The 10149-nt window shown below is 46.0% G+C and overlaps 1 protein-coding gene across 1 annotated transcript in view; it reads left to right on the top strand.

The window, feature by feature from the left end:
• The window catches only part of LOC133356795 (uncharacterized), a 492315-nt gene that overhangs the window by 253735 nt on the left and 228431 nt on the right, over nucleotides 1–10149 (top strand). The gene's annotated exons all lie outside the window — the stretch shown is intronic.

The following is a 10149-nucleotide window of genomic DNA, read 5'->3' as shown; positions in this document are numbered from 1 at the left end:
CCAAGAAGAAGATAGAACGTGTTGTCTAAATTTATTTAAAGTTGCGCATTTTGACGTGACGTCACATTTCTCAACCCCCCCCCCCCCTCGTCACATCGTCACAAATGTTTGACCCCCCCCCCCAGATGCGTGACGTCATTTATGGACGGCCCCTAAGATCGTCTTACATTTCCCCATTGAGCAGTGGCTCTAAACCTGGGGGGGGGGGGGGGGTTGCACGCTGCATCCCCTGGGGGTGCGAGATGCCCTTTCTGGGGGTGCGAGACGTGGCCAGAAATGGTTTAGAAACTAAATAAGCGAAAACACAAATGAAGGCACGGCCACGTAAGCACAACTAATTTGTGTAATCGAACTCTGCGTATTAAACATTTTACTTTTTTTTTACGATCGAGAACTAAATGGGGGTGCAGGGCTGCAGTGAATGTCAAGGACCGCTGCCCTCAAGGATCAACTGAATACGCCAAACTCTTCAGTCTCAGCCGCGACAATTCCCCTGGCATTTGAGACCCGCGAGACCAGCACCAGTGTCGGATCACTCATAAATGACGTCACGCACCTAGGGGGTCAGACATTTGTGACGATGTGTCAGAGCCGGCCCAGCCACTAAGCGACCCTTGCAATTGCAAAGGGCCCCGTGGCCAGCAGAGGGCCCCCTAGAGTCACTGCTAGCGAGTGGGTGAAAAAAATCATACATCAAAGGGGCCTCCAACCAAATTTTGCTTAGGGCCCCCAAAGGTCTAGGGCCGGTTCTGCGATGTGTGACGAAGGGGCTGGGGAGAAATGTGACGTCACGTCAAAATGCGCAACTTTAAATAAATATAGACAACGCGTTCTACTTAGTTAAATAGACTTTTAAATACATGTTTTCTCCTACAACATCAGAGTGCAGCGCCACTTTAAATACGCACTACAATGACAATAGTTTAAAGCGATTTGAAGCATGTTTTATTTTTTTGGGGGGGCAGAGCTTTGTGACGTCATTTTTGAGGGGGGGGGGTCTGACTTTTTGTGACGCCGTGTGACGAGGGGGGGGGGGGGGTAAAAATTCGTGTGACGTCATTTATGGACGGCCCCTTATAAAGGGGCTCTAATTTTTTTCAAAACACGTAAATATTAAAAGACGTTAAAATTTTACTTGAATGGAAAAGTGATTGTATTGTTTTTCATTTGCTATACAAGCCCGATAATACGACAAATCGTTAACCTTAAACACCCAGTCGTTCATAAAAGTTGAAGGCGGTATAGTGCTATAGTAATAGAGCAAGTGCAGAATCACTGAACTGGAATTGATAGCTTGAAAGCATTTAGCGCGGGGCACTTGAAAGTGTGGGGCCGTAGTAGCTGCACGTGTAGTGGCTACTACACATGTGCAGTAGCTACACATGTACCACTTGTTTATGTAGTAGCCAGGGGCGGTTTCTTCATTAGGGCGATTGGGCGACGCACCACTAATGTCATTCAACCACAGAGTCACGCTAGCCGTTATTGTGCCTCTGGATATAGTCCAATCAGCGTCATGTCACGTTTTGTGGAGTACCGCCTCTTTTTGGGCGATTTCACTCCGGCTGAGAATCGCCCCGAGTGGCCCCATAGACTTACATTCAAAGATGTTTTTTTTCGAACGGGGGCGCTGAAATGCATTCTCTATGGCTTCCGGGAGGGCTCGCCCTAGCGTGCTTACGTCATCATATGTGCTTACGTCATCATACGTAAGCACGTTTCATCCAACAATATAATTTGTGGCCACCTAGTGGAATCTTTAATAAAATAAACTTGAGTGGTTTGTTTTAATAGTGAGTATACAAACAAACAAGATGTATTGTAAGAGTCACTTTATTTTTCATTAATATTAAAGAAGTGAAGTTGCCTTTACATGCTTAAGCTGTTAATTTATCCATTGCATGGGTGGACCTTATCCTTATCAATCATCCAGACATTTGCCCCCCCCTGAGAGATTTTGCAGGAGCCGCCACTGGTAGTAGCTACACATGTGTAGTAGCTGAACGTGTAGTAGCTACTACATGTGTAACTGCTACATATATAGCTACACATGTAGTAGCTACACATTTAGTAGCTACACATGTAGTAGCTGCACGTGTAGTAGCTGCACGTGTAGTAGCTACTACATGTGTAGCTACTACTTGTGTAGCCGCTGCATTTGTAGCTACTGCATGTGTAGCCCCTGCATGTGTAGCTGCTGCATTTGTAGCTAATGCACGTATATCTACTACATGTGTAACTACATGTGTAGCTACTTGTGTAGCTACTACATGTGTAGTAGCTACTACATGTGTAGTAGCTACATTAGTAGTAGCTACTACTTGTGTAGCTGCTGCATTTGTAGCTACTGCATGTGTAGCTGCTGCATGTGGAACTACATGTGTAGCTACAACATGTGTAGTAGCTACTACACGTGTAGCAGCTACTACATATGTAGCTACTACTTGTGCTACCAGGATAATCCGGCACTGGGCAGTATCTGCGTGCTGGCAACGCGCTGTGGGTGGCCCCCGTCTGGGCCACGAGGTGGAGTAGCGGGAGCACCCGTTCCACGCTCATTGTGGACATGTCTCTGTTGAGATCATTCCCCTCCCCTCATCCCCTGGCCCCTTCTGTTCCATTCATTTTCCTAAATCACAGCCGAGGAATAGAGCTGAGTGTGTTTGAAACATTAACGAAGCGGCATTTTTCTGAATATTTTCAGGTCTGTGTCATTACTCGACAGAATAAAAAAAGTTTAAATATTAAAAAAATAAATGTTGCTGTGGAGTGACTGCAGCGTGAGTGAGTCTTGTGCCCAGAGACCCCCACAAGAGACCAAGGCTCTGAGCACGGTGACGCTTTGACATGGTGTGACACACTCCTGTTTGTGTACTTACGCATTTGTACTCGTGTTTTTATTTATTTTAGTGACTTGCTTACCTGTTCTCTATTTGGCACTCCTACCTTTGTTTTATATTGTTTATTGTTCAAAGTTCATTTATTAGGTATAGCACTGTGAGCCATTCGGCTCTTGAATCGGGTGCAACCGCAACAAACAAAAAAACATGAACAAGAAAACCTCTTAAAGTGACTACGTGCAAACAGAAAATCCAAGAAAAGACAGCAAAATATTGCAGAAAATCACCGTACACCAACCCTGTGCAAATATCCCAGTGGGATGCAAGTCAAACAACAATTGTTGTCATTTGCTCGCCTGCCGCCTACTGAACATCGGTGAAAAAAAGCTTCATAGCTCAACGGATTCCTCGTCCAGGATAAATGCCGATTCTGATTCTGCCGCTCTGCTCGTCACACCAGAATCAGAATCTCGATGTATCTCTCTGCTCATACAGAGATCCAGTGGCGGCTCCTGCAAAATCTCTCAGGGGGGGCAAATGTCTGGATGATTGATAAGGATAAGGTCCACCCATGCAATGCATAAATTAACAGCTTAAGCATGTAAAGGCAACTTCACTTCTTTAATATTAATGAAAAATAAAGTGACTCTTACAATACATCTTGTTTGTTTCAATACTCACTATTAATACAATCCACTCAAGTTTCATTTATTAAAAATTCCACTAGGTGGCGACAAATTATATTGTTGGATGAAACGTGCTTACGTATGATGACGTAAGCACGTTAGGGCGAGCCCTCCCGGAAGCCATAGAGAATGCATTGCAGCGCCCCCCGTTCGAAAAAAAACATCTTTGAATGTAAGTCTATGGGGCCACTCGGGGCGATTCTCAGCCGGAGTGAAATCGCCCAAAAAGAGGCGGTACTCCACAGAACGTGACATGACGCTGATTGGACTATATTCAGATGCACAGTGACGGCTAGCGTGACTCTGTGGTTCAATGACATTGGTGGTGCGTCGCCCAATCGCCCTAATGAAGAAACCGCCCCTGCAGAGATCACTACCGACGGTAGTTGGTGTGCACGACTCACCATCGAGATCATATCCAGCAAGGGGCGATTCAAACGAGCACCGCTTTGCGGGGGCATCGACGATGATCGGACACGTGGAGGTGATCGCTTCTTTTGCGAGAACGAGGGATTTGCACCCCCCGTCTCTGGGACGACAGCGGAGGGAGATGGTTGCTGTGCAGTGTTCGTTGGAGCAGCGACATTGCGTCGTTACTCTGATGTTCCCTTCACATGGGTTCGACTCCCGACTCGCTCGCCGTGTATCGTCCGTGGTTTTCTGTTTTGACAAAGGGGCCATCCATAAATGACGTCACGCGATTTAGAACAATTTTTTTACCCCCCCACCCCCTTCGTCACACGTCACAAAAAGTCAGACCCCCCCCTCAAATATGACGTGACAAAGCTCTGCCCCCCCTCCCCCCCAAAAGAAAACATGCTTCAAATCGTTTTCAACTATTGTCATTGTAGTGCGTATTTAATGTGGCGCTGCACTCTGATGTTGTAGGAGAACACATTTATGAACAAGGCTATTTAATTTAAAGTTGCGCATTTTGATGTGACGTCACATTTATCAACCCCCCCCCCCTCGTCACACATCGTCACAAATGTCTGACCCCCCCCCCCCCCCAGGTGCTTGACGTCATTTATGGACGGCCCCAAAACAGAATTTACTTTCGCCAGAATACTCATCTACAGTGCACGATGAGTTATACAATATGTTTGTACAGACACAATATGACATGAAATAATAAAGTAACTACTGCCCGACTTTACGACAAAGTGATGGAATCGGCTACCAACAATCATCCTTCCCGTCACCTGGGGCACTGGTGGAGCCAGTGGGGGGGGTGGCACGTGCCCCGCCAATTATCCGATCGAAATCCCTCATTTCGATCGGATCATTGGGGTTTATTAGTAATTAATCGGCATTTTGCGACCCCCACTGCCACTGTGTAGCATATTATGACGTGCCAGGGACTCTACGAGATGATAGGACAATAGTCTGAGTGCATAATTGGCAATAAGTAACGGCAAAGCGGTTATAAGTGACTCACATAATTGTGCGCAGTTGCGTTATATAGTCCACGACTTCCCTGAAGGCATCAACACCTTCAGGGAGCGCGATGCCGATCACACGACGCGGCTCGAATTCGACCCTCGATCGATGGCTGCGCCATCGCCCCCAACAAGCAAGGGACAAGTCCTTACTCACTAACAACTACTTACTAACAACTCCTTACTGACTAACAACTCCTCTGTCATTTGTAATTGCTGGAGGGGTTGCCCCCCACCCCACTACATGAAAATCCTGGCTCCGCCATTGACCTGAGGTCATCATCACTTCTAGAGACCATGAGAATGGCTTCTCGCGAGGACTTTCTGTATGCGGCCTCGTAGCCGACGTGACTCTGACCTGGGGTTCAAGTGTTGAGCGTTTGGATAGTCCTGAAATCATCTCCCTCTCTTTATTTATTTTAAACTATATTGAAAATTTTGATTTAAAGCTTTCGTGACTGCAGGGATTCATATTCTTGGTTCTTTCGGTAAAGTCACGTAGGAGGAAAATAATAAAAATCTAAAACAAAAAAAATTCTCACGACGTTTCGACTGCAACACAAGCAATCATCATCAGGTGTGAAATCCACAGCAAGAAAAATTCAAACCGTCACTTTTTTAAAAAATTCTTGCCGTGGATTTCACACCTGATGATGATTGCTTGTGTTGCAATCGAAACGTCGTGATCATTTTTATTGTTTTATATTTGTATTATTTTATTATTTCCCTTCTACGTGACTTTACCGAAAGAACCAAGAATATATATTTAAAATGTCAACAACAACAATACATGGGTGATGGGAATCAGGATACAAATGTCCAGGAGACCGCTACACACGCACAATATAATCCTCGCTCTTAACATTACCTACTACAATCACCCAGGAATGTCCTTAACGCTCGTGACGTCATTCCACATCCAGCCCCCCAATTTAATATTCATGCGCAGGGTGACGTCCTCCAAATGGACACCCCCCCCCCCCCCCCCATTATTACCTCCTATAATGAGCCAAAAATGTCTGTGTGCAACGCTGGTGACGTCACTCCATGTCGACCAGCCCCCCTCATTAATAAGCATGAACAGGTTACGTCCTCCACATGGACCCCCCCTCATTAATAATCATGAGCACGTGACGTCACTCCACATCGAACAGTTCCCCTCATTAATAATCATTATAAAGTGACGTCCTCCAAATGTACACCCCCCCCCCCCCCTTCATGATGGAGCGTCGGAAACGCGTATGCACACACCGGCCAATGTCCACTTACCTGCAGTTACGGCCAGAGGTCTGTAGGGGGTGCCAGCCTATACAAGGGGATAGAGAGAGAGAGAGAGCCGGACCAGAGAGAGAGAGAGGCTGGGTTCCCCTCCCCTACCCCAGGTGAGGGGCTGGGGGGGGAGGGGCCCTTCCAGGATCCTCTGGAAGATTCCAGAAAGGGGGCGGTACCGGGGGCGGAGAGTCGAGGCAGCGCTACGAAGACGAAGACTGAAGACCAGCGAGGCTAGGACCCCGGGTACCCCGGGACCCGACGTCCTTGTAAGGGCCGGGCCCGAGTACGGACCAGTGGTCAGGACCCGCACCTTGGCTGGGTCGGGTCAGTCAGTCTCGCTTAGGGCACCCCTAGCCAGAGGGCTCTAGTTACCCCGAGTGATAGGGCACGCTAGCCCGGAGGCTGTACCTCCATCGAGAGCGGGGTACTGTGTTACGTTGATATAAATAAAAGTGTTGCCTCCGAGATACGTCACAAGACTCCTGGAACCCACTACAATAATAATTAGCGGGTGACGTCACTCCACATGGGGGGCCGAGGCGCCTCCTCCCCCCCCCCCCTCAGCGTCAACTTACAACCCTCACTACAAAGGCAGAACCCTCACGTCATCACGTGATCTCTGTAACGCTGTTGAGACATCAAAGTAAAACGTACGTCATGATGAACAAGGGATTATAACCTTAAAATGAAATAGGTCTGTGTCACCGCGCCCTTACAAACTGCACACGAATTGATGCAATGAATATCACGTCGCGGTCAGATTTTCGATTGCAAGTTTAAGATTTACTGCAATACACCCGTCCTTGGACGGGCAAAAAAGCTATTTTCCAAAGAGTTGATCCCATCTCCTTGCCAAGAGAGGCTTGGTGTCAGTGCCGAATTAAGCTAGTGCGGGGCTTGTAGCCTCTGGAATAAAGGGGCCCTACATAAAAAAGCACGTAAATATTTAAAAACAAAATTTGTAACTTGAATGGTAATTTTTTTTCCATTTGCTATACAGCCAGATAATACGACAAATCGCTAACATTAAACACCCAGTCGTTCGTAAAAGTCGAAGGCAGTATAATACTATAGTAATAGAGCAAGTGCAGAATCACTGAACCGGAATTGACAGCTTGAAATCATTTAGCGCGGGGCACCTTGAAAGTGCGGGGCCCGTAGCTACTACACGTGCAGCTACTACACGTGTAGCTACTACACGTGTAGCTACTACATATGTAGCTACTTGTGCTTCTACGATAATCCGGCACTGATCGGTGTCCACTGTGGCCTGCAGGCCTGGACCGCTCTGGCTTCCTTCCTGACTGGTCACGAGGTGGATTTGTGGAAGGTGACCAGTCCGACTGCGTCACCATCCGCTCTCTTGTCCTTGCAAAGTTCCATTCTGTCCGCGGCAATAGTTGGTCTCTTCGTCTCGCCCCGTGGTGGTGCATGGCGCACGTGACCTGTAGTCCAGCGCTGTGGAGTGTGAAGGGTTTGATGGACCACACACACGGTGTAGAAGACTCCCTTCCCGTCGGCGTCGAGGATGCTATACTCCGGCTCGCCAGGAAGCGGTTCAGCAAAAAATGTGGACTCCATCGATTCCGCAATTCCCTTCCCCCCATGGTCTCTTCTAAGCACGTTGGTGAACCCCTGAGTCGTATTGCTTCTTATCTGCCGTGCTGGCAGTAGTGATTTTTTTTTATTGCTGACCGGTGTGGGGGGAAATGAATAAATAACAACGAGATAAATACACGAGAACACGTGAGATAATATAATCCGTGTAAACATCTCATTTACATATGTATTTTGCACAAAGACTGTCTTGTTCAAAATCTAATTTCACCAGCACGTGTCACCTCAGGAGACAAATGCATTCCCGTCTCCCACAGCGATCAGATTACGGACCTCATGCCTGAGTGCAGTCCCAGAAGGCGGACTTCACGAAGTGACTCTTGGATTCTAGATTTGAAGCTTTCGTGACTGCAAGGATTCATATTCTTAGGTGTTTTCGGTAAAGTCACGTAGGTAAAACATTAAAATTAATAAAAGTAAAATAAAATAAAAAAATCACGACGTTTCGGAGGCAACACAAGTCTCCGTCATCAGGTGGAACTCTTGGAGTTGAGTCGGGCGGCCTCCACCCTGGCGTTAGACGCCTGTGTCCACCACATGCCCTGCAGGGGACGGGTCGGGCTCGTCACACGGCAACGCAATCAACGTAGAGTGAGAATAAGCCACATTGCGTGGCAAAGCAAAGTCAACGGAGTAGGCCCATCCGTTTCAAAGACTAGGGATATATAATTAACAGAGCGTGTTTGTTTTGCATGTTTTTTTTTTTTATCCACAAGCATGTGTGGTTAATGCTGACTTGGTGGATCTGTTTGGCGTTTGAGCATCTTACCACCTCCTGTTGTATTGTCAGGAAGGGTAAAGCCTTTTAATTACTTTTGATCGTTTTTGTTTTTACGCAGTCATCACTTGATACAGCTATCATGCTGTGACGGTTCCACCTGAAGACGGGAGCTTGTGTTACCTCTGAAACGTCGTGATTTTTATTTTATTTTAATTTTACTTTTATTAATTTAATTTTTTTTTACCTACGTGACTTTACCGAAAAAAACCTAAGAATATTGATGACCGCTAAGAAGCGCAGCTTAACTATGGGCGTTTGAAACGCGGAATCAAACTCAGGACTTCAGTGGTGATGTCTCTGCGCCGAGAGCATTTCCTTTTCTATGACACGCTTTCTATTAACTCACTGTCTCTGTTGTTGTATCCTCAAATCGTGTAACTCAATTTTAACTCACTTCCCAATGTGGTATCGACTGCAAACTTCGTATACTTATGTCATACTGATGACACTACCATATTCTATCAAAAAAAATGTAAACAATCTTTTTACACGCTTTCTATTAACTCACTCTGTTGTTGTATCCTTAAATCGTGTAACTCAATTTTAACCCACTTCCCAATGTGGTATCGACTACAAACTTGGTTTACTTATGTCATACTGATGACAATACTATATTCTGTCATAAAAACAAATATTTTTAAACAATATTTTTTATATGTTATGTTCGGCTTGGGTCTAATTGTCCACGCTCAACTGACGTTGGCTGTAAATCACCACGGCTCCTTACGTTATGGCAAGCTTCGGGGCCACTTCCTGGAGTCGTGGAGTTCTTCCATTACTAGTACGGTACATTTAATTAAAGCGTGTTTTTTAATAGTTTTTTTTAAATATTACTTTTTAATACCTAGCAGGATTTCGCGACCAATAGTATCCATAATAAGAGGGTTTTGGGTTAGATCGCGTAAATATAAATGCGTCGTTAAATTCCGCCACCAGCCGTACACAGCCAATCAGTAAGGATTTGTCGCGTAACAACACGAATACGTGCCAATTCGTTACGAGTACAGCACCACACCGGCGTGTTGGAGAGTAAACTCACAACGTTAGAATTCGAGTACAGTTCGACGTTTCGCCAGTAATTACAACCAGCATCATCAGGCTACATGTTGTGTTTCCGTGACGAACCCTCTTACTAATTGGCTGTGTCGGGTGGTGGCGGGTTTAACGACACATTTGTAGTTACGCGATCTAACTCCCAAAACCACCTCTATTACGGAGCATTGCCGTTACGAGCCACCCGGCCACCTCCAACACCCCCTGCAGTATTATAGATTTGAAGCTTTCGTGACTGCAAGGATTCATACTCTTAAGTTTTTTCGGTAAAGTCACGTAGGGTAAAAAAAATAATAAATAATACATTATAGAAATAAAATAATAAATCACGTTTCGGAGGCAACACAAGTCTCCGTCATCAGGTGGGATCGTCACAGCTAGATTTACTGTGTCACTTTTTTACCTACGTGACTTTACCAAAAAAAACTAAGAGTGCCTACCCCCTGCAGTAGTTAAGCTGC

Source organism: Lethenteron reissneri, chromosome 55, assembly GCF_015708825.2.
Source record: "Lethenteron reissneri isolate LAM-NWPU_2019-01 chromosome 55, ASM1570882v1, whole genome shotgun sequence".
In the NCBI taxonomy this organism is placed as follows: domain Eukaryota; kingdom Metazoa; phylum Chordata; class Hyperoartia; order Petromyzontiformes; family Petromyzontidae; genus Lethenteron; species Lethenteron reissneri.
This window is presented reverse-complemented; position numbering and strand designations above follow the sequence as displayed.